We start from the raw sequence: 26,244 nt of genomic DNA, 5'->3' as shown, positions 1-26,244 counted from the left end.
TACTCTCACACTGGAGATTAGTTTCAACATGAGAATTTGGGGGGGATGCAATCAGTCTATAGCTTCAACCTGCCTTGCTTAGGAGCCAGTATTTCTCCACAACTATGTGGTACAGTCTGACGGAGCTGCAGGGGAGCCTGTGCTTGGGGGAAGGGGTATGGGGTACAGGGCCAGCAACAGGGCAGCAGGACTAGGTAAGCAGTGTAAGGGGAGGAAAGCCTGAGAGATGACAGCTGAAGAGGTGGGTAGGAGAGGGGACGGGGAGGTAAATGCCATTTATTTCGTTTCTGTTCACCTCTGTTAAAGAGAAAAGCCTCTTTCTTCTTTGGTTTCCATAAAGACGGATTTTTCTTTAAGCACCCTGGCCTTCTGCCCACCCCCTACTCCTCCCCAAGGAGGTAGAATGAGTTACCTGGTTGGTGGAAGATAGCCAAGGATCCATGTTTCTAGATGGGGGAAATTGAACCACCCAAGATCCTGAGGCCTGGGGAAAGTCTCTTTCTCCTTCTCTCTCTACTTGGACTAGGGGAGACAAGTAACCTGGGTAAGAGTGTGTGCTGTGCTGGCTTAAACTTTCCCCACAGTCTAGACGTGAGTTATTGGGACCCTGGAAGTCCATTTTAGCTGTTACACTAAGCTGCCTCCTCCAACCTAGGCTCTATCAGTCAAAAGGGCGAGCGCCATCTTGTTTCTCTGTTTGCTGGCTCTTTGGTCTTATTTCTCCATTGGCTCAGGATGCAGGTGAGGAAAAGCAGTGCCCTGTATTAGGACGTTAGGACCCCACCGATTTCTACTTCCCAAAGCAACTCCATGTACAGTAAAAAAGAGAGGCATCTTAAACACACCGAAAAATAGAAACAAACCAGCAAAAACAAAGTCATGCAGATATGAAATGATCTGGAAATTTAAAACATAACAAAGTAGGGCTTCCCTGGTGGTGCAGTGGTTGGGAGTCCGCCTGCCGATGCAGGGGACACGGGTTCATGCCCCGGTCTGGGAAGATCCCACATGCCGCAGAGCGACTGGGCCCGTGAGCCATGGCCGCTGAGCCTGCGCGTCCGGAGCCTGTGCTCCGCAGCGGGAGAGGCCACAACAGTGAGAGACCCGCGTACCGCAAAAAAAAAAAAAAAAAAAAAAAGATGTTAAAATATAACAAAGTAATGGTTTTTAAAACTTATGTGCCCTATAATACTCTATGAAACAATTTATTGGTATGATTTTATCAGTTTCATAATTCAGTTAAATCTATGAGATCAGAAAAGTTCTGATCAGAATCTTGGAAAAATGGCAATTAATATTTGCTTAGTGCTTTACATGGTTTTTGAAGTTGTCGCACATACGTTATTTCACTTGAGCCTCACAACCCAGTAAATCTGATTGGGAAGCTATTGTTTCTATTCTCATCTTCCGAGGCTCAGAGTTTAGTGATTATCTAAGGTCACACCACTACAAACTGACAAAGACTTGTACTCAGGGTCTCCTGACTTAGAAGCTGATGTTCCCACTCCAATATAAAGGTCATCATCAAGAGAAATAATTTTAAAGTTTACCTGTCTGGTTGTTTTATTTTTTAAAGAACTTAAATTTAACAATTTCTCTATGCACAAGTGTTTTCTGGAGTAGAGGATGAAGTTCCAAAAATACAGACTGTGCCACTCTAGAAACAGCATTTAAAGTAACGGTTCAGCTAAGCATCTTATTACTAGGTTAAATCTATCAAGCTGGATAAAAAATGTAATAGCTTAGAAAACTGCAGCATCTGATCACCGCCAAGGTTACACAATGGCTTAGGCTTTTGTGCACAAATTCTTCAAGCTTGTTATGCACACCACAGTTTTGAAGAATCTGATATCGCTTATTAGTCACACTGGAACCTACTTAACTTCTCATTTACATAGTTTTATTTATTTCAAATATCTATTCAACTTCTTCAGAATGCAATGCAACAAGATCATATTTTTTCTAGGTAATTTCAAAGGAAAACAATGAAAAGTGATCTTGCACATTTCCTCAGCACACTGAATATTAATTTCATTGTAATGATTTTCATTTTGTAAAACAATAAAGTACTTCAACTGCATATATAATCAGAAAGAAAATGGAATACTTTTCTATTTTTAAAGCTGGTAAGAGAATATAAATCTATATTTGTTTTTATATAACTAGATGTTTAAATGTATATCATTAGATGTTTATAATTAGATATAAAAACAAATGTTTTATACTTATATAATATTGATTGAATGGAAATAATACCATAGGATACTAGTAGGAAATACAAAAAGAAAGTAAATCTAAAAATATTAAGTAATAGCTATATGCTGGCTTTTTTGGCATGTGCTTTGATGAAATGAACATTTAATAAATGTATAACCTAAGTATAATATACATTTTTAAGAACATTTAGAATTTAATCAATTCATGTTAAGGTTGCTGTTTGAAGACAGAAAGCTAATCTGTTTTGCTGCCCTTTTAACTGCAAAATTTATATTTTGTCATTGTTTTACCATTATTATGTAAAAACATAATTTTTAGTATGCACTTCAAATTGTCATGTTCATAGCCAGAATTCAAAGACAATTATCAGTAGGATCTCATGCTCACACTGCATATAAACATCTTTCTAATCTCAGGAAACAATTCTTTAAGAAATAGAAAAATACTAGTTAAGAAAAGCCTTAGTTTCTTTGTAAATTGAATTTGATGTGTGGAATGGTCCACACACTTGAAAATACTATGGTTGGTGAATACACAATTGTACGTTTTCACATACAGATGCAAGTGAAAGAGAAATGCATCATACCAAGTTGAGTACAGAAATTATGAAGGTAGGCTAATTAAATTCCACTCAGAGGGCATTTGAGTGATAGTGTTACCTAGGTGTGCTGTACCTAACCCAGAACTCCACTAGAAAAACAGTGTTTGGAAAACTGAAGAGGTGAGCAGAAAGCTGTGTCACTTGACTTTGGCTCTCATTTGCAAAAAGGTTATATTTCAAAATAGAAGATGGGGCTGGAAAAGTAAACACAGCTGTGTTTTCTCCACCCCAGTGTGAGAATGAAGGGGCTCTTAGGAGTGGCAGGAGGCTAAGTCACTGCTTGGTGCACACTCAGAGCCCCAAATAGAATGCTATTATTTCATTTTATGGCTAACTCAGGATAGTATTTTTTATTGTGGTAAAATATACACAACATAAAATTTATCATCCTAACCATTTTTAAGTGTATAATTCAGTGGCACTAAATACATTCACAACGTTGCACAATTAACACCATTATCCATCTCTAGAACTTTTTTATCAGCCCAAACAGAAACTTCATTCTGCTCTTGATAATAAGAAACAAGCATTTAGGAGTCAAATACGAAAAATACAGGCAGGTACTAATCTTTTAATAATTCACCATTATATTATTAAGAACTCTGACTATATTTTCTCAGGCCAATGAGTCCACAACAGAGATGAAATCCTATATATCTTCAATAAACACATGTAGGAAAATTATTATTATAGTATTCATATTATAATTAGAATAACAATAAATAAGATAAAACATATTAAAATTATCTTGAATGTCAGTACCTGAAAAAAGGCAAATTAAGTTGTACGAGCTGAACGTTCGTAGAGAATCTGAAAGGTACTTCAGAGCACTGTCAAGATTGCTGGTGTAGGTTTGTTGTGGGGTATTTTAATTAGAAGTATCTCTAGGAAATCTGGAGAGCTGTGTTCATTAAGGTTTTTTTGTTTTACTCCCATAAATAGTAAGGTAACATGGTAGAATTTTCCCAAAGTTAAGTGGCAAAATCTGATAGAAGGGGTATAAGAAAGATGTATGTGCATGAAAGAAAGCAATTCATTGGAAGTAAGAATGACTGGTTATCAGCAGTGAAAGTGAGAGTACAGTCCATCTGCTAAGTGACAGAAATGGAAGATGGGATGTGATAGGAAGAGCGTCACACAGCTCCTTTTTGGCCACCAGGAGACTTTACCATGGATCAACTTGGTTTTCACGATTGCCAGCCCAGGGAGCAGAGAGGCCTCGTGGAGGGTGGGAGGAAGAAGTAGCACCATGTAAATCTAGGACCCAGCTATTTGCATGGTGGTTCTTGGTAATCTGAGCACTAGTTTCCAAAGATCTAGTATTTCACCAAAGTTTCTAGGTAGTCAATTTTCAGAACACAGTACAGATTTTCCTTTAGCTTTCTAGAAATAATTCCTATGGCTTCAACTGCCAAAGTGGCCTAAAAATGAACACCTGTAATTTCCAAAAGTGTTCTTAAATGTACAGATTCTACACTCAGAATCCAACAGAGCTGTTTTCCCCTCCTAGGCCTTTTTTGCAGGTGAGTTGATGATGGGAATTCTCTGAAGAAAGTAGATAATTTATGGCTACCCATGAGGATGGAAATAAGGGTTTAGATTATGAACTCTGATATATACTAATAAGTAAACTATATTAGTTACTAGTGACTAATTATATTAACTTCATTTTGGTTCAGTCCTAATGTTCTAATAGTGTACTTATGTCTACTACCACAGATAGTTCACACTTAATGAGCACTTATTTGCCAGTCACTATTCTAAGTTTTTTACCTGTGTTATCTCATTTAATTTTTCCATTTAAGAGATGGGAAATACTGAAACGCAGAGAATTTAGTCTAACTCCAGAATTAGACTTTTAGCTGTTATTCTATTCTGCCTCACAAGTACAACACAGTCTAAGGAAACATCACTTTGTGCCTTTTAAAATGTGGTGTAATTGCTTCTAAAGACCAAAAAAGTATCTTCTCCTTCAGAAAGGGTTGTAGGATACTGTTCTAATAATCATACTTTCTTTTTCTTTCAAAACAAAAACAAGAGCACATGGGATGGTAAGATACCAATTAAAAAAAAGAAAGGAAAAAACATTGGGTGTTGTATTATGTCTCATTTTTATATCTAGCTGGATACGCTAATTCTATGTGGATCTTAGAAACCCTGAAATTATAGACTGTTCAGACTATTTTAATCCCTAAAAGCAACGTTGTGAAGCCTCAGTAATATATTTTTAAAATAACATTTTTACCTTAACCAAATATATTCCAGTTAAATTTAAGAACCTAAAGTAACCACATACTGTCCTTTGTTCAATGAAGATGACTCTTCCTGAAACACACCCTCTGTGGTCAGTTTTCCAGTGACAGGGACTGACTGCATTCAATTGCCCACATTTCCCAGCTCATGGCACTTGGTGAGCAACGGCAAAAAGGTGCCAGGTGGCTGGAACCTGGGTTGCAATTTGTTCTCAGGAAACAGAGAAGATAACGTTGCCTTTAACGGGCCCAAACACATGATCTGGGTCTACTTAACATTATTCTTGAACCAACTATGCTAAGAGATTATATCACAGGCAAGAGAAGAGAATGAGAACATTTCCGGGACCCAATATAGTTGCAGACTTCTGGGTGGACCCTTAAATGCAGAAAAAAAGGGAAGTACATCATCACTATTTATGCCCAAAGTAGCACAAATAAAAGTGGTGCTTTCATGCTCAACGTGCACAGTTGATTTTAAAAAGGCCCACGAGTGCATTTTTACTTCCTATTTATTCAATTGCTTTGAACTAAAACCTAAACAAAAATTGATTAAAGTGTTGTAGTTCAAAATAGAAATTTCATGGTGATTGCTTGAAAAGATCTGGATCATCAACTAGAAAAAGTAAAGCAAATCACAAGTTTTAAAAACAATTTCAAATTACTGAGTAGCTAATCACTGAGAAGAAAACAAAGAATATTTTCACTTGCACAAAAATTTACCCAATTTATGCTACTCCTTCAGTTTTCTTTTCCGCAACCCAAAAAAGTTAATCTGTTTTTGAAAAGAGACCGGGACAGAGAATATACATAAAGTGTATGCTTTTTGTTGCATGGTTTGTACTGTCTCTTAGTATGATTTACATGAGCTTAGGGAAAATCAATTAATGTCATACATCACATCAATAAAATAAAAAATAAAAACCAATATCATCTCAATAGGCTCAGGAAAAAAATGTGAAAAAAATCTAATACCCCTTCATGATAAAAACACTCAACAAATTAGGAACTGAAGGGAACTTCCTCAACCTGATAAAGGACATTTACGGAAAAGTCAAGCTAATATCATACTTTACGGTGAAAAACTAGATGCTTTCCCCCTAGGATTTTGAACAAGACAAGGATGTCCACTCTTACCACTTCTATTCAAAATATTACTAAAGGTTCTAGTCAGGGCAGTTAGGCTATCAATAAACAACAACAACAAAACAAATAATAGATAGCATCCAGATTAGAAAAGAAGTAAAATTATCTCTCTGCACACATAACATGACCTTGTTTATAAGAAAATCTAGGAAACCCACCGAAATACTATTAGAACTAATAAGTTTAGCAAGGTTGCAAAATGCAAGATGAATATACAAAAATCAGTTGTAGTCATCTGTAGAATCAATGCTATCCCTATTAGAATCCCAGCTGATTTCTTTGTTGAAGTTGACAAGCTGATCCTAAAATTCATATGGAAATACCAGGTATCCAGAATTGCCAGAACAATCTTGAAAAAGAAGAACAATGTGGGAGGACCCATACTTTCTGATCTCAAAACTCACTACAAAGCAACAGTAATCAAGACAATGTGGTACTTGCATAAGGATACACATATATATTAATGGAACAAAAAGTCCAGAAATAAACCTGTGTGTCATTGGTCAACTGATTTTTGACAACAGTGCCAACATCATTCAATGGGGAAAGAACAGTCTTTTCAACAAATGATGCTGGGATGCACAGTCACATATAAAGGCAAATTGGACCCTTATAACACACCACATACAAAAATGAACTCAAAATGAATCAAAGTCCTATAAGAGCTAAACTATAAAACTCTTAGAAGAAAAAATAGGGGCAAATCTGCATGGCCTCAAATTTGGCAATGGATTCTTAAATATGACACCAAAGCACAAGCAACAAAAGAAAAAATAGATAAATTAGACCTCATCAAAACTGTAAACTTCTGTGCTTCAAAGGACACTATCAAGAAAGTGAAAAGGCAACCTGTAGAAGGGGAGAAAATATTTGCAAATCATATATCTGATAAGGGATATGCATCTAGAATATATAAAAAACTCTTATAACTCAATAATTAAAAGAGATAACCTATTTGAAGAACAGAAAAAGGATCTGAATAGACATTTCTTCAAAGCAGATAAATGGCCAATAAGCACGTGAAAAGATGCTTGACATTATTAGCTGTGAAGGAAATCCCCAAACCCCCCCCACAAATCCCTCAAGATACCTACAGTGAAACACTTCACACCCATTAGGATGGCTATAATCAAAAAGTCAGATAATAACAACTGCTGGCTAGGATGTGGAGAAACTGGAACTATCACACATGCTGGTTGGAATATAAAATGGTGCAGATACTTTGGAAAACTGCTTGGCAGTTTCTCAAACGTTTAAACAGAGAATTATCATAGTCCCGGCAATTCCACTCCTAGATATACACTCAAGAAAATTAAAAACAGGTATTCAAAAAAATACTTGTATATTTTTATAATAGCATTATTCATAATAGCCAAAAGGTGGAAACAATCCAACTGATGAATAGATAAACAAAATGTGGTATATCCACATAATGGAATATTATTCAACAATTAAAGGAGTAAAAAGAAATGAAATACTGGTACATGTTTCAAATGGATTACCCTTGAAAACACTATGCTAAGTGAAAGAAGTGTCACAAAAGACCACATATAATTCTACTTATATGAAATATTCAGAAGAGGCAAATCTATTGAGACAGAAAGTAGATTAATGGTGAAAATTTCACCTTTACTGCCAATAGATCAAAGCTACATCTTCAAGTAAAAGGAATACATATTGGTCATAGTGAGTGTTTTTTATTTTCTTGAACCCTCAATCAGACTCATATAGGAAACATTTTCATCCTTTTGCCAACATATTTTTGAAAATCATAAATCTATACTAATTTAAAATTTCATCTAAGCAGTATATAATATTTAGATAAACTTGAAAAAGGAATATTGGAGATTCTACTATATCTAATGCACTTAAAAAACACTAACATCTTTATAAGTTATTCCTCTACACTAATTACCATGGCCCAATTCCTTCTCTTCATTTTACTGTTAGCTTCATTGTAGTTATAATCATCCTTAGATACATGAACTTATTGAACTTATGGAAGAAAAAAATTAAGCTCTTCTATTAAGAGATACCCTTCTATAAAAATTTACCTTTCAAGTTTAGTAATTATAAAAATTTGTAATATATTTATATTGTTTTGATTGATTACATATTACCAATAATTAAAATAATAATTCAGAAGAAATTTTCTAACACTTGGCCTATGGTCATAGTAGATATATATATACACACACACATATATACACACACATATATATATATTTAATTTATACCAATATTTTTTGTTGCTAAGAAATATGGTATAGTAATCAATAAAAGAACTTCAAGATGAAGGATTAAACTCAGTGGATAGAAATCTGAGTTCAAGTAGGAAAAGGAATGATGTAAAATTTCTGATTGTTAAAGAGGCTGTGCATGTAGTTTTTAGACGGATGATGTCATGTGGCAAATTGCTATGGGACTTCAATTTCATTGGACATACATGAAGGAATGATAAAATAGTTTTATGTTTAAATGTCAATATTTACAATATGTGGGAAATCCCATCCTTTGCAACTGTTAAACTTATGATAGAAAATTTTTATGACATCTTAGTATAAGGAGGTACATTGTTATTAGACTTCTTTTAAGAATAACTGGTCTAGGGTATATATACAAAATTGTTTTCCCATTTGAGAGATTTTGCCAAATTGCTCTCTAGAGTAGTTGTCTAGACTTATACTGGCTGTGAGCATTTTCTTTTTCATACACCACCACCAAATCTTGGTGATTTTCAGGTTTTTTAATCTTTCCCAATCTGAATGAGAAAAGGTATCATTTTAATTTGCCTTTGCTCCCCAGTTCTAACACTCTTTGCTTCAATTTAATGCTTTAAGTCTCATCTTAAATACTATTTCCTCAGAGAGACCTGCTCTGTCCACCTCATCTTAAAGTAGATCCTCCCAAGTACCTCTAGCTGTTCTCTATCTCATCGCACGGGTTATTTCCTTCACTATACTTCCAATGACCTGATGTAATTTTATATATTTGCATATTTTATTTATTTATTTATTGCGGTACACGGGCCTCTCACTGTTGTGGCCTCTCCCGTTGCGGAGCACAGGCTCCGGACGTGCAGGCTCAGCGGCCATGGCTCACGGGCCTAGCCGCTCCGCGGCATGTGGGATCTTCCCGGACAGGGGCACGACCCCGCGTCCCCTGCATCGGCAGGCGGACTCTCAACCACTGCGCGACCAGGGAAGCCCTATTTGCCTATTTTATTTTAGATTAGTTTTTATCTCCTACTAAAATGCAAACCCTGTGAGTCAGAGCCCCTGTGCAGTCAATTGTATATGTAGTACGTAGCAGAATACCTGGCACACAGTAGACACTCAATAAATACTGCTGAATGAATGAGCGTTTCTGGGCTGAGTAAAGGACTGGTGTTATCTTCCACCTTTCCTTCAGAAGACCTCCCACAATCCACTGGGACCATAATCCCTGCCTCCTGGTCTTCCCCTTGGCTACACTCCTTAATTTTATTCTGGATGAACTCCTATGTGCATACCGCCACAAATGCTTTTGCAGTGAACTGTGTTGAACTGTAGAAAAGACAATATAAACATACTGGATAAGGGCTCCCCAGCTATGTGATCTTGGAAAAGTTGCTGTATGTTTCTGCACCTTGGTTACTTAATCTTCATATGTCTCAGTTTCCTCATCTGTAAAATGGAAATAAGTGAGCCTACTTAGTGAGATGCTGTGAGAAATGAGTAACACCAATAAAGCTCCTTAATATGGTTCCTGGAACACAGTAAGTAAGGACTCAGTAAATGTTAGTTATTATTTCCTTGCCAACTGTAATGAAATTTGAAAATATAAGTTAAGTCTACCTGCCACATTCAGTATTATCCTAAATATCAACATAAGGGAAATACATTAAGAAATCCAAGTAATATAAAATCTAATCATAACTTGAGTAACAGGTAGACTAATATCACTGTAAGAATCTGGCATACGGAGTTTTCCAAAGAACAAGAGAAATTATTTGATTATCCTTGCAAATTGAGAAAGTAGTATAAATAGGGCTGGCAGATATGACAGACTTGCCAGGGTACATACAGCTTTTTAAAAACCTTTCCTTCAGAAATACAGATAATTGACCTAGTAATTTTAAAAGCAGTCTTTACTTTCTAGTTATCTTTTTCATTAAGTTTGATGACTGGATAATAAAAGAGCCAATAACAATTTTTTTAACACCTTTATTGGAGTATAATTGTTTTACAATGGTGTGTTAGTTTCTGCTTTATAACAAAGTGAATCAGCTATACATATACATATGTCCCTTTTTTTAAACATCTTTATTGGAGTATAATTGCTTTACAATGGTGTGTTAGTTTCTGCTTTGTAACAAAGTGAATCAGTTATACATATGTTCCCATATCTCTTCCCTCTTGCATCTCCCTCCCTCCCACCACCTTCCCTATCCCGCCCCTCTAAGTGGTCACAAACCACCTAGCTGATCTCCCTGTGCCATGCGGCTGCTTCCCACTAGCTATGCACCCTACGTTTGGTAGTGTATATATGTCCATTGACGCTCCCTCACTTTGTTCCAGCTTACCCTTCCCCCTCCCCATATCCTCAAGTCCATTCTCTAGTAGGTCTGCATCTTTATTCCCATCTTGCCCCTACGTTCTTCTGACCATTTTTTTGTCTTTGTTTTTTTAGATTCCATATATATGTGTTAGCATACGGTATTTGTTTTTCTCTTTCTGAGTTACTTCACTCTGTATGACAGTCTCTAGGTCCATCCACCTCACTACAAATAACTCAGTTTCGTTCCTTTTTATTGCTGAGTAATATTCCATTGTATATATGTGCCACATCTTCTTTATCCATTCATCTGTCGATGGACACTTAGGTTGCTTCCATGTCCTGGCTATTGTAAATAGAGCTGCAATGAACATTTTGGTACATGACTCTTTTTGAATTATGGTTTTCTCAGGGTATGTGCCCAGTAGTGGGATTGCTGGGTCGTATGGTAGTTCTATTTTTAGTTTTTTAAGGCCAATAACAATTTTTATAATGATTTCCTGGCTGCCAAACCCAAGTGGTAGAAACAAGGCAGCATTCCAGTCAAGATTTCACCAATTTCTCCCTTTCCCTTCCTGTAACAATGCTCAGAGAAATAACTTCCAGCAAGCATTTCAGTAATAGTAACCTTTATTCAGCATATCCTCTATGGTCATTTTTGAGACCATCAGAAATGTCACTTGACTTTGCCTTCCTTGATGGAAGTACTATATTTGGTACTGGGTATAATTTTAACTAACCTGTGAACATTTTAGATACTAGACCAACTGCTGATGTAGGAACTAGAGACTTCCTGGAGTGAAACCACACATTCAACCCAATGACCAAATTCACGGGAATGAATTAACAATTGCCAAAATATATTCTCTTTTTGAAAAAGTAATATGTCACTTTATCTTGAGATGGCAAACTGAAAAACAGACTGACCATAAGGTGTACTTTGATACATTTAGTAGCATAACAGATTCTGTTAAATTCAGTTAAAGTCACTATGGAGGAATAAATAACACAGAGACTTGTCAAGCTGAAAGAGGTGTCAATTAATAATAATATTAACAAATGTTAAAAATAATCATTAAAAGTTATATACCAGATAATATATTATTGGTTCTAAAGAGCTTCCAGTGGTGCCTGAAACTTTCCAGAATTCTCTTCCTCATTTAGTAATACGTTAAAAAATTCCTCATTGGCTTAATTCATATTGGCTCAAATACATCAAAAGATGATTACCAACTAAAAACATTTTAAGAATTCTGAAACTACATGTAAGAAAGCCAAATGGCTTTTAAAAAAATTTATTATTTATTTATTTAAACATGTATATACTGCAATTTTATTACAGTCGCACAAACGAAGTTAGCATGTAGGAAATTTAAATGAAACAGTACTGTAAAAATAGCAGAGAACAAAAAAATCTAAAAAGGAAGTACATCTAAAGCATGAGAATTCAACGTTCATTAGTGTTTCATCTTCGGATTTGATTGACACTTGATGCTTGCAAATTTTGAAACAAACTTGGAGATCATGGTGACTACTGAGAAGAGATTTCAGCAACAGCACTAAGATTTGTACATTCAGTTGGTTTGCAATTGACTTGTTAGCCAGTTACATAGTGTATAGTACAGATTTGTCGCAGGTCAGATCACAGCACTGAAGGAAAGAAGTACCTTCCTGTAATTAGAAAGGATTCCCTAAACTGCACTCAGCTTAAGACACCTAATGTAGAAAGCAAATGGCTTTAAGAAATTTGGCCACATGGGTATAAATAAGGACCTTCATTTCTGGAGTTAAAAAATGTGCATTCTAATTATAAAAATGACAAAGGCAGTATAATACAGAGGAAAAGAAATGATTTAGGAATCAGAAGATCAACTGCATTCATCTATTTAAAAAATATTTGAGTCCCTATAGTGTGTCTGGCACAATGCTGGGCAACAGACAGAGTGGGGAATAAACAGCCATGGTGCTGCTCTGGTGAGGATATTGGGTTGGCCAAAAAGTTCGTTTGGGGTTTTCCGTAACATCTTATGGAAAAACCCGAACAACTTTTTGGCCAACGCAATAGTACAGAGAGGAAATTGGGCAAAACACAAGAAAACCAACTATGGGAAGTGTTGGTTGCAAGAATGGAACAGCAGGCAATGAAAAGAAATGGGATGGGTAATGGGCACAAAGAGGAGTAAGATAATGAATGCTGACTACACCTATGATGAAGTATTTTAAAGTGAAAAACCTTTAAACTTACGTGACTCAATTGCTATTCTTAAATGTTAAAATATTTGAAATTTGGGAACAATTATTATTGAAAATTATTTGTTGCAATATTCTAACTCTCAATACATATCAAATTTTAAAATCTAATTCAGTGTTATGATGGTATCTGGTATAGTTACCAAAGCATAACCAAAGATTATCAAAATTTTACCATGATTTTGAAAAGCTAATTTAAAAGAACCCTACTATTTGAATGAGCTTGTTTTTTTGTTTTGTTTTGTTTTTTCTTTTGAGAATAGGCCAGTAGACAAATAAGTAGTGACCAGTAAGATAAGAAGGATATTGGTATGTCTAGTGCCGTTTTAAAAAGTTGAGATATAATGAACATATTATATTAGTTTCAGGTATACAACAAAAGAATTATTTGTATATATTGCAAAAAGATCACCGCAATAAGTCCATTACCATTATCACACAGTTGCAAAAATAATTTTTTTCTTGGGATAAGATCTACTCTCTTGGCAAGTTTCAAATATACAATAGAGTATTGTTAACTATAGTCACCATGCTGTACATTACATCCCCAGGACTTATTTATTTTATAACATGAAGTTTGCATCTTTTGACCATACTCCCAGCAACCTCCACCTCTGGCAACCACCAATATGTTTTTTTTGTTTGTTTGTCTGTTTGTTTTTTTAGATTCCACATATAAGTGAAATCATATGGTATTTGTCTTTCTCTGCCTGACTTATTTCCCTTAGTATAACACCCTCAAGGTCCATCCATGTTGTCACAAATGGCAAAATTTCCTCCTTTTTTATGACTGAAATATTCATATATATAACATTATACATAATATTTTATATATATATATAAATACACACATATATATAAAATACATATATATGTCTCACTTTTTTTTATCCATTCATCCATTGATGGACACTTAGGTTGTTGCTTCCCTTTCTTGGCGACTATAAATAATCCCACAATAAACATGGGGTTACATATAACTTTTTGAGCTAGTGCTTTCATTTCCTTTAGATAAATACCCAGAAGTGGGATTGCTGGATAATAGGGTAGTTCTATTTTTAAGGAACCGCCATACTGTTTTCAGTAGTGGCTGCACCAACTTACATTCCCACCGACAGTGCACATGGGTTTCCTTTTCTCCACATCCTCACCAACACTTGTTCTCTCTTGTCTTTTTGAAAATAGGCATTCTTCAGGTTTTAGGTGATATCTCATTGTAGTTTTGATTTGCATTTCCCTGATGATTAGTGATGTTAAGCATATTTTCATATAACTGTTGGCCATCTGTATGTCTTCTTTGAAAAAATGTCTATTGTGATTTCTGCCCATTTTTTAATCACATTGTTTTTGTGTTATTGAGTTCTATGAGTTCTTTATATATTTTGGATATTAACCCCTTACCAGATATACAGTTTGCAAATATTTTCTCCCACAGTGTAGGTTACTTTTGTTGATGGTTTGTTGATGGTTTAATTTTGTTGATGGTTTCCTTTGCTGTGTAGGAGCATTTTAGTTTGGTCCCACATGTTTATTTTTGCTTCTGGTGCCTTTGCTCTTGGTGTCAAATCCAAAAAAATCATCACCAAGACCCATGTCCAGGAGCGTACCACCTATGTTTTCTTCTAGGAGTTTTATGGTTTCAGGTCTGAGGTTCAAGTCTTTAATCCATTTTGACCTAATTTTTATGTATGGTGTAAGATAGTGTTCCAGCTTCATTCTTTTGCATGTGGCTGTCCAGTTTTCCCAACACCATTTCCTGAAAAGACTGTCATCCCATTGTATATTCTTGCCTCCTTTGTCATAAGTTAACTGACCATGTGGGTTTATTTCTGAGCTTTCTATTCTATTCCATTGGTCTACATGTCTGTTTTTATGCCAATACCATACTATCTTGATTACTATAGATTTGTAAAAGTTGGAAATCAGGGAGCATGATGCCTCCAACTTTATTCTTCTTTCTCTAGAATGCCTTGATTACCCAGGGTCTTTTGTGATTCCATACAGATTTTAGGATTGTTTTTTTCTATTTCTGTGAAAAATGCCATTGGAATTTTGAACAGGATTGCTGTGAATCCATAGATTGCTTTGGACATTTTAACAAAGTTAATTCTTCCAATCCATGTGCACAGAATATCTTTCCATTCATTTGTGTCTTCTTCAATTTCATTCATCAGTGTCTTACAGTTTTCAGTGTATAGGTCTTCTACTTCCTTTGTTAAATTTATTCCTAGGTATTTTATTATTTTGGTGCAAATGGAAAAAATACTACTATTTAGATGAGCTTTTTAATAAAGTCTCATCTGTTTACATTTTATATTATAAATGTGATACTTCATGCCTATTGTATTTGTAATGAGAGTATCTCTGTCTATAAGTGTTGTAAGGATTGTGATCTCTCTCTGATAACAATTAAAAACTTATATATTTCTAAGGAAAAGAAGATGTCCTTAATAAGCAGCTTTGACCGAGAACTCTTACTTCAATGGTGGAAGATTTCTGGGAAAGAGGAGGAAGAGGCTAAAAATATTTTAAAGGTAAGAACAAACACTTGCTCTTTTATCTTCTCTTTGTACTAAGGTAAAATTGATAATATGAGATATTATGGAATATTATGCCATACATATATATTTTACATATGTGTCATTCAAACCCGCACAACCACCCTATACATGAGTAGTATTATCCCTAATTTAGAGACAAGGAGAGTGAGGCACAGAGACATTAAATAATTGGTCCAAGGTCATAGTTCATACACCACAGAACACCACTCTATACCGCTCTTAAAACTGAACTCTGGATGACTTTTCTACACGTGAGCAATTCTTTAGCTCAAATATAGGCTGTTCTCACAATACTAACATAGAGAGTTCTAAAGCTTAGCAAGAGAAAATAACTAGTTGCCTAGCAATTTACCAAGGAAATATATAGCCTGGAGGCCTCACTTCTTACTAGTATCATTTCCTAGTAATATGCTAACATGATAGTACGACTACAGCTTACCCAATAAGAAATTGAAATTTATGACATATCTGTATTACAAAAGTACAAATGAGATGGAAAATTCTAGTATGGTATTTACTGGATCTTTAAAAAAAATATTTTCCACTGCCCTAAGTGTTCTGTTTGCAAGATTTTCATAGGGAAAACTACCTCCGTCTTAAGAAAAGCTAATAACTGAAATTTCAAATTCATAAAACAAAAGGATTTTTTACTTGCACTATAGAAAAAAAAATCTTTGCTCTAACTAAAGGGTTCAGTGAAGACTTCTAAGGATAGACACTTCCTCCTATAAAAAAGTATAAGAGTCACAAAAAGCTGATCTCACTGAGAAGGGCACTGGTCGCTTTACTACTTACTACTATAATAAGATGCTTTGTGACTTAAAAAAAGCAAGTCACTTAATTTCTATGAATTCTATTTGATTTTCTTATGTCTAAAATGAAGGGGTTGGATTAGAGGATCTTTTTAGATCAGTCCTGTTAAATAGAAACTAATGAGAGCCATTACATGTAATTTAAAAATTTCCACTTCCCACGGTAAAAAAGGAAAAGGAAACAGGTACAATTAATTTTTAACAATATATTTTACTTAACCCAATATATCTAAAATGTCAGTTCGAAAAACAATATAAAAAAATTAATGAGAAAATTTCGATTCCTTTTTCCAGACTATGTCTGTGAAATCCAGTATGTATGTTACACTTAACAGCACACAATTCAGATTCAACACAATCCATATTTCATGTGCCCAACAGCCACGTGTGTAGAGGCAGTTGTAGAAGTCCATTCTCCAATAATTTACGTAAAATGTTTCAGGAGTATTTCACTATTAAAAGTAAGGCATACCAGCAGAAATTAGGCTTAATGAAATTAGCTATCCACACAGTGTGGTTTAACAGCAGCACTGTAAAGGTCCTCAACTGCAGAAGCCTGAAAATCTACCTATGATGGGCATTCCTTTGTAGTACACAGAAATTATCTGTGCTTCTCAATGTTTTACAATATAAATCGTAGAAAGATAACAAACTGACAAATTAAGCATTATGTAGTGCAAATGGAAAATCTTTTTAGAAGCATATGGGCTGTAAGTAGCAAATTAAAGGGTCCTTAATACTTGATGTGGATGTGAGTTTTGAGTTTTTCATATTAGTTGGATCACTAGCATCTTACATGACTTTGGGGGAGTAGGGATCAGAAATCTGTGGAGGGTAGATGCCTGAGAAAAATTTTACCTACTTATGATTTAGCCTTGCATTCGTATACTCTAACTTTACTGGGAACTTACAGCCTGAACTAAAATAGGAAAAATATAAAAAGAAAAAAAAATTCAGACAGTCACTTGCTAGGTGGAGTCACACCAAAAGAAAAGCTGTCATTCTGACCTGAGCATCAATTAATGATAGCTGTGGCAGAGTGAAATCGGGGAAGGAATTACCACCAGAAGTCAGTATTGTAAAATGCCCCGAGGCTCCTCTAAGAAGAGGTATTAACAAGACACATTAAAAGTTATTGATAGAAGCATAGTTAGGCAAACCACTTTAAAAGAATCAGGTCCTAAATGACGAGTGAAATTTAAACCTTGAGCTGCACCTTGACAGGAGAAATGGTAGGACTGTGGCATGGAGCTTACTGAAGGCAAAAATCTGCATGGCGCATAATTTGTGCCCTCTCATCAACCGGTTCCCACACCTTGAGATTCACATGAAGATTCTGCAGGAATCGTATCTGCAGGTGACCACATAATGAATGTGTGGGGAGGCTATGCCAGCCTCTTGTTAAGAGGAAGGAGGACAAGGAACCAGAGTGGTCACCAAAGCAACTTCAGCCACGTGGGTTATTTTTAAAGATTTATTTTTTTTTTAAATTTTTGGCTGCGTTGGGTCTTCATTGCTGTGTGAGGGCTTTTCTCTAGTTGTGGCGAGCAGGGGCTACTCTTTGTTGCGGTGCACGGGCTTCTCATTGCGGTGTCTTCTCTTGTTGCAGAGCATGGGCTCTAGGCACGCGGGCTTCAGTAGTTGTGGCGCACGGGCTCTAGAGCGCAAGCTCAGTAGTTGTGGCACACAGGCTTAGTTGCTCCATGGCATGTGGGATCTTCCCGCACCAGGGCTTGAACCCGTGTCCCCTGCACCGGCAGGCTGATTCTTACCCAGTGTGCCAACAGGGAAGTCCCCAGCCACACATTTTTATTCAGTCAAGTGGATGGAGGCTATGAATTTAGGATAAGGATTCATGTCATTACATGAAAGCATTTACTCCCTCCCACGGGCAAGCAGGAAAGGATGCTTTTGTCATAAACCAAGAATTAGTATCTCAGTTTATTCTTGTTAGCAAAGCTCTATGTTAAACTTATAAAATATTATGTGTGAGGGAGGGAGAGACGCCCTGCTAATTTTTGAGATTGGAGGTAGGAATGGTTTGGGGGGATTACAGAATTTACATTACTGAGCCTGGAGCATGTTAGCTGTTCAAGTAATGTCAATTCAGTAAATTGTGGAAGTGGGATTGTAACCTAGGTCAGTCTGGCCCCAAAGCTGGAACTTTTTTTCCTAGATGGAAAAGATTTTATCTGAGAATCCCGAGGTGGTTAAGAAATCCTTACTGCAGAAAATACAGCAACCAAGTTGTAATAAATCTTCCTTCCTTTCTATACGCTCTTAAGGTTATCTCCAGCCTACTAGTCCCATGTTCGTGAACAGGTTTAAACTCAACTGAAATATATGGCACAATAAAACGTTAGGTTATATTAAATATCACAACTATAGGCAGTTTACTTGCTCTCCTTTCATTTATTCTCTAAGTGTAAGAACAAGAATAGGACTCTTAATTGCCAATCCATGCAGAGACTGGTTGAATGAAACAGGGGTGTACAGATGTACATAAAGCTCTAGAAGGAATCAGTAGAAAAGTACTCTAAGTTCTGAGACTCTTTCATTTTAAAATAAGGTTTACCATTCCTCACAGAAGAATCTGCCAGATTATAAGCAATCATTTTAGTTCTAGAAGCACCCACTAAGCAATTGATCGGGCCAAGAATAGACACGTGTGGGCCCTGACAGGGATACCTACATGCTGAAGCAACTGACCTTTCACAAATTTTGCAGTCAAGTGCTCAACCTTAAAAGCAGGGGCCTTAATATGGCATCTTGTGTTTTTCTTAAAGTGGCAAGGAGACTTTATTTAGTTGCTGCAAAGTAGGTTCACTAAATAGGTTTTGAAATGTGTGCATCCAGACTGCTGTTTGAAGGGCTGGCAGTATGGGATGGGCCATCTTAAACATAGTCATATGTGAGAAATGGTGAGATTCTCCACTTGGCACAGATGTGGGTGTCCCCACCTTTCACTGTCACGGAACAGACTGCAATAGGGTTTTGGAACTGCCTTTATACCTCAGAGACTGAGCTCTGGGAGGAAATGGACCGTGTCTATCTTGTTCATAATTGTATTCTATCTCCAATAGAGATAGAATTCTCAGGGTTCTAACTCCAACCCTGAGAACCATGCCTGGCAAAGAACAGGTGCTTAGGAAATATTTGTTGAATGGGGGAAAAAAAGAATTTCTCAAGGAGGCTAAAAGACACAACAATGGACTTCCAGTGACCAAGATTTCTGAAGAATATGTATTGAATGAGAGATGTACTCTTTGTATTTTTTTTCCCTAGGGTAATAATAGCTTTCTTTAGATAGTGAACTTTCTTCTCAATAAAATATTCACATAATAGCAGTCCAAAAAGTCAAAAGGCAACTTGATTTGCTTTGCTATATTTTACTGAGCATCATCAGAAAAATGCCCACAGGTTATCAGAAAACAATACTATTTTTCTTTTAGACCTTAATAAAGCATTCTAAATTTTTGATGGCTCACAATAAAAACTTTTAAATGTCCTATTCTTATGCCCACATTGGTAATGCCATATCATGTTTTAAACCTGTCTAGGTCTTGGTCATGCTTATCAAAATAAATTAAGGTCCATCTTTTAGACTAGAAGTACAGAACCTGAATGATAATGAAGACAAAAACCATTACATGTAGCAATTTCTAATTTATAAAGTATTCCACATCCATAACCTCATTTGCTTTTAATAGCAACCCTGTGAAGAAGCCAGAGAGAGAGAGAGTTACCCTCATTTTACAGAGTGAGGACTGGAGCTCACAGAGCTAGGTCAGTGTCACACAATTAGTCAATGAAAAGTTGGCAATTTCAGGTGTGAAATAAGGACAGAAACACAGCTGAAGTACTTAAAAGATGACTGATTTATAAAACAAACTTTGGTTATTCTACTGTCTTTGCTTACCTAACATACCCAACAGAGACGCTGTACAGGAATGACATTCTTTACTGGAAAGGATCATTATCCAGCCTTGTCATCACTACTTTTGCTTTATAGACGGCCATGGAGAAAACTGTATGTCTTCCTCTATCAGGTGATAGGTTTTTAGATTAGCTCTTTTATTTACTTGTAACACAAGCTGATAAGAACTATCATGGAGGACAGAGAGGATTGGGAATAAAACAGAGGAGGTTATGTCTCTTTATAGCAAACTAAAATCTGGTTGGATATAAAGGGACAGATGTATCTTATTCTTCCTCAAACTAGAATAGAACTAACCTGGAATGTTCCAGTTGGGAATGTTTCCCAATTCTTTCCTTGACATTATCTTTTCTAAGGTGTTTGCCTGCCAGCTTTCCTGGTGAGCCAGTGAATCTACACGAAAACATGCTTTTGTGTGCAATAACACAAAAATAAGATTATTTATGTTACACTGTTAGTTTGTACCTAGTATTCTTTGCATTCTTTAGTGAGACTACATCTTGAGGAGTCACTAAGTACCTACAAGTACACATTAGCTTTATTTATTTATTTTTAAAGATTTTTTTGATGTGGACCATTTTTTTTAAAGTCTTTCGTGAATTTGTTACAATACTGCTTCTGTGTTATGTTTTAGTTTTTTGGCTGCGAGGCATGTGGGATCTTAGCTCCCTGACCAGGGACTGAACCCTCACCCCCTGCACTGGAAGGTGAAGTCCTAACCACTGGACTGCCAGGGAAGCCCCTACATTAGCTTTAAATAGTACTGCTCACCCTGACTGATAACACTCTCCCTTTGTGGAGGAAGGGGCAAGACTGTAAAAGATGCACGTAAAGCAATTTGAAAACATAAAATACTAGTGTTGTATGTTTAATGTGTCTCCTCTCCTCACTCCCAACTCTGCGACAGGAACGCTGAAACACAACTAAGGCTTTTAGGTTCCTATTAGTGGGGCAACACTCATCAGCTTGTCTTAGCCTTTAGGTTTGACAAGAGAAAATAAGGTCTATTAGGCAATTATTTGGCTCCCAGGGCAGGGAGTTGCATCCAACTCCCGACCAGCTGGCTTCTGATGCCTGCGGACTGCCAAGTCAGGCAATGATGGGATGGAGCTCCTTCTTGCTTTAGTATTACTCTGGAAGGTCAATTAAGAATACTGCCAGCTCCTAGGGGTTTTTTTCCCAAACTCTATTAGGAACCCTTCTTGATGATCATCTAAAACTAGTGATTTTTAACCTTTTGTAAAGACACTTTGAGAATTTAATAAAAGATCTGGACTCTTCTCCCTGGATAATACTACTGCTGTTGCTACTGTCAATAATAATGATAATAATAACAACAAAAATAATAGTAGAAACCGTTTATTGAGTGCACACACTATAAGAAATGACTTGAGCTAAGTGCCTTTCAAGGAGACTGTGATCCTCTGAATCATCCCTCCTTCCTCCTGTACTCCCCCAGCTAACCATACTTTTCTCTACCATTTCTCTTACGATCTTTCTTGGCGATGCCAACATTCATGTAGACTCGTGGTTCTCAACCCTGAATGCACATTGTAATCACATGGGGAGTTCTTAAGAAATAGCAGTTCCCCGGAAACTACACATAGAGATCCTGATTTAACTGGTCTGGGGAAGGGCCTGGGCATTGATCGATAGTCTTTGAAAGCTCCTCCGATTACGTGCAGCCAGGATTGAAAACCATGAATACCCAACCCATTCAATACTCCATCCTTTCAGTTCCATGACCTCTAAAATCCTTTTTGTTCAACCACAGCAGCCGTGTACTTCCATGGTCATCTTAGACCTTGAGATTAATAATAAAAATTCTAATTCCAGAACTCTATTTCATGCATCGCACACGTTCACTACCACCTCCTAACAATCTACTTCACACACTCTAGAAGCTGTACCCTGGCAATTCAGTGACCCACAAAGATAGCCAAGCCACTTTTTCATTGTCCATGATATCATTGTATCTTTTGCTTCTTTATCCAGCATGATTCTGTTTCATCACTGTAATTATTTCATTGTACACACCTTCCATTGCCTTGTTTGTTCCTACCTAATTTTTATCTAGAAAAACCTCAAGCCCAGTTAAACCCAATTTTATGCCAACTGCAAACCTGCATGCACTTGAGTAGCTGGATGTGGGTTGGAGGAAAGCACAGGATCATGCTGACTAGTTTCATTTTAAATTTATGGCCAAAAATCTCTAGAGATCATCTTCCCTTCCCACCAATAAATCTACCAACCTACTTGCAACTGCACCATATAATTTCCCCCACCCCGCATTAAATGGGATGAACTGTCCCTAAGACCAAACCATTCATTTGTACACTGCATCACTCACTTCTTAAGAACTTTGTTCTTGAAATTACCCCTTCTTTGTCCTCATTATGACTTTTACCTCTTTACCACTCCTATTAGTATCCAATATGGTATAACATCTACTTTTTATAAAAAAAGGTTTTATTCGTATCTCTCTCCTCCTACTGTTCTATTGCTCTGTTCTTCTGTGTGGTAAAATGCCTGGGAAAAGTCTCCATCCTTGTTGTTTCCACACTTCCTTACTCCATCCCTACTGTGTATTTTATTTCATTTCTCAAACAATGAGGAGATAATATATTAAAAATATGTGTAAAGCACAAAGGATAAAATACAACAAACACCTCTATTTTACCCCTCAGTTTAAGGAACAGAACATTACTAGGAACTCTGAAGTTTACTCTGCATCCCTCTTGCCCGCCCACCCCCACCCCCCAATTCCCTTCCTTCCCTCACTAGGAAGTAAATGCTGTTCCTATTTTTCCAGCTATATTGAAATATAATTGACATAAAACATTATATGTTTAAGGTATACAATGTGATGATTTGGTATATATTGTGAAATGATTACTAGAATAAGGTCACTTACACCTTAATCACCTCACATTGTTACTGTGTTTCTGTGTGTATGTGTTGACAACATTTAAGATCTACTCTCTTAGTAACGTTCGAGTATACAATACAATATTGTTAACTTTAGTCACCATACTACAGGTTAGAGCCCCAAAACTTATTCATCTTCTAACTGGAAGTCTGTACCTCTGGCCAACATCTCCCTACTTCTGCCACCCCCTGGCAACCACCAACCTACTCTGTTTCAGTTCAGTTTTTTTAGATTCCACATATATGAGAGATCATACAGTATGTTTCTGACTTATTTCACTTACTATAATGTCCTCAAGTTTCAGCCATGTTGTTGCAAATGGCAGGACTGCCTTCTTTTTTATGACTAATATTCCATCATACACACAGTTGACGCTTGAGCAACATGGGTTTGAACTGCATGCGTCCATTAATACACAGATTTTTTTCAATAGTAAATACTGCAGTACTACAAGATCCAAGGTTGGTTGAATCATGAATACTGAGGACCCACATACACTGAAGGCCAGCTACAGGTTACAGGCAGATTTTTGACTGTGCAGTGGGTCAGCTTCCCTAAACCCCATGTTGTTCAAGAATCAACTGTGTGTGTATTTATATTTATAAAAATCATATTTTCTTTATCTATTCCTCCGTCAATAGACACTTGGGTTGTTTCCATATCTTGGCTATTGTAAACAATGCTACAGTGAACATAGGGGTGCAAATATGTCTTCAATAGTGATTTCACTTCCTTCAGGTATATACCCAGAAGTGGGATTGCTGGATCACATGGTAGTTCTAATATATATATATATGTTTATTTATTTATTTATGGCTGCATTGGGTCTTCATTGCTGAGAGCGGGTTTTCTTTTTAGTTGCGGCGAGTCAGGGCTACTCTTCATTGCGGTGCGCAGGCTTCTCATTGTCATGGCTCCTCTTGTTGCAGAGCACAGGCTCTAGGCGCACGGGCTTCAGTAGTTGTGGCACGCAGGCTCAGTAGTTGTGGCTCGCGGGCTCTAGAGCGCAGGCTTAGTAGTTGTGGCGCACGGGCTTCGTTGCTCCGCAGCATGTGGGATCTTCCCGGACCAGGGATCGAACCCATGTCCCCTGCATTGGCAGGCATATTCTTAACTACTTCCACCAAGGAAGCCGTAGTTCTAATTTTTTAAGAAACCTCCATATTGTTTTCCATAACAGCTGCACCAATTTACATTCCTACCAACAGTGTGTTCCCTTCTTTCCACATCCTCACCAACACTTGTTATATCTTGTCTTTCTGATGACAGCTATTCTAAAGGTATGAGGTGATATCTCATTGTGGTTTTGATCTGCATTTCCCTGATGATTAGTGATCACCCTTCCACGTGCCTGTTGGCTACTTGTATGCCTTCTTTGACAAAATGTCTATTCAGGTCCTCTGCCCATTTTTTAATCTATTGTTTGATTTTGTGCTATTGAGTTGTATGAGTTCTTTATATATTTTGGATGTTAACCACTTATCAGATATATGGTTTGCAAATACTTTCTCCCACTCTGTAGGTTACCTTCTCATTTTGTTGATGGCTTCCTTTGCTGTGCAAAAGCTTTTTAGTCTGGTGTAGTCCCACTTGTTTATTTTTGCTTTTGGCATCATATTCAAAACATCGCCAAGACCAATGTCAAGGAGCTTACTGCTTATGTTTTCCTTTAGGAGTTCTATGGTTTCAGGTTTTACATTTAAGTCTTTAATCTATTTTGACTTAATTTTTGTAAGCAGTGTAAGATAAGGGTCCAATTTCATTCTCTGCACGTGAATATCCAGTTTTCCCAGAACCATTTATTGAAGAGACTATCTTTTCCCTATCGCATTTTCTTGGTTTCCCTGTCAAATACTAGTTGACCATATGAGCCTGGGTTTATTTCTGAGTTCTTGATTCTGTTCCATTGAACTATGTGTCAGTTTTTAATGCCAGTACCACACTTTGACTACCATAGCTTCATAATATAGTTTGAAATCAGGAAGTTTGGTACTTCCAGCTTTATTCTTCTTTCTCAAGATTGCTTTGGCTATATGAGGTCTTTTGTGGTTCCAAATGAATTTTAAGATTGTTTTTTCCATTTCTGTGAAAAATTCCATTGGAATTTTGATAGGGATTGTACTGAACCTATAGATAGCTTTGGGTAGTATGGACATCTTAACAATGTTAAGTCTTCTAATCATGAACAGGGGTATCTTTCCATTAATTTGTGTCTTCTTTCTTTCATCAATGTCCTATAGTTTTCAGTGTACACACCCTCTACCTCCTTGGTTAAATTTATTCCTAAGTATGTTATTGTTTGATGCTACTGTAAATGGGATTTTTAAATTTTCTTTTTTCAGATAGTTCATTGTTGTGTATAGAAGTGCAACTGATTTTTTGTTTTAATTTTATTGAAATATAGTTGATTTACAATGTTGTGTTAGTTTCAGGTGTACAGCAAAGTGATTCAGTTATACATATGTATCTATCTTTTTTCAGATTCTTTTCTATTATAGGTTATTATACACATTGAGTATAGTTCCATGTGCTATACAGGTCCTTCTTGGTTATCTATTTTATATATAATAGTGTGTATATTTTAATCCCAAACTCCTAATTTATCCCTCCCCTCCTTTTCCCTTTGGTAACCATAAGTTTGTTTTCTATGTCTGTGAGTCTATTTCTGTTTTATAAATAAGTTCATTCTTTTTAAAGATTATTTATTTATTTATTTAATTTATTTTTGGCTGCATCGGGTCTTAGTTGCGGCACACAGGATCTTCATTGAGGCATGCCAGATCTTTCATTGCGGCACGTAGGCTCTTGGTTGCGGTGCGCGGGGTTCTCTCTAGTTGTGGCATGTGGGTTTTCTCTTCTCTAGTTGTGGTGCACAGGTTCCAGAGCACATGGACTCTGCAGTTGTGGCACGTGGGTTCCAGAGCGTGTGGCCTTTGTAGTTGTGGCGTGCAGGTTCCAGAGTGTGTGGGCTCTGTAGTTTGTGGCACGCAGTCTCTCTAGTTG

The 26,244-nt window shown here is 36.6% G+C and overlaps 1 protein-coding gene and 1 long non-coding RNA gene across 4 annotated transcripts in view; one reads left to right on the top strand and one right to left on the bottom strand.

The window, feature by feature from the left end:
• Positions 1-26,244, bottom strand: part of UMAD1 (UBAP1-MVB12-associated (UMA) domain containing 1) — a 252,524-nt gene that overhangs the window by 12,354 nt on the left and 213,926 nt on the right. The gene's annotated exons all lie outside the window — the stretch shown is intronic.
• Positions 1-26,244, top strand: part of LOC117199862 (uncharacterized) — a 197,114-nt gene that overhangs the window by 127,347 nt on the left and 43,523 nt on the right. Inside the window, exon 2 of the long non-coding RNA XR_004481210.2 lies at positions 15,435-15,536. This is a non-coding gene — a long non-coding RNA (uncharacterized LOC117199862). The remainder of the gene's footprint in view (positions 1-15,434; positions 15,537-26,244) is intronic.

This window comes from Orcinus orca, chromosome 9 (genome assembly GCF_937001465.1).
Source record: "Orcinus orca chromosome 9, mOrcOrc1.1, whole genome shotgun sequence".
NCBI lineage: Eukaryota > Metazoa > Chordata > Mammalia > Artiodactyla > Delphinidae > Orcinus > Orcinus orca.
Note: the sequence above shows the minus strand (reverse complement) of the source record. Positions and strands in the feature narration are given on the sequence as shown.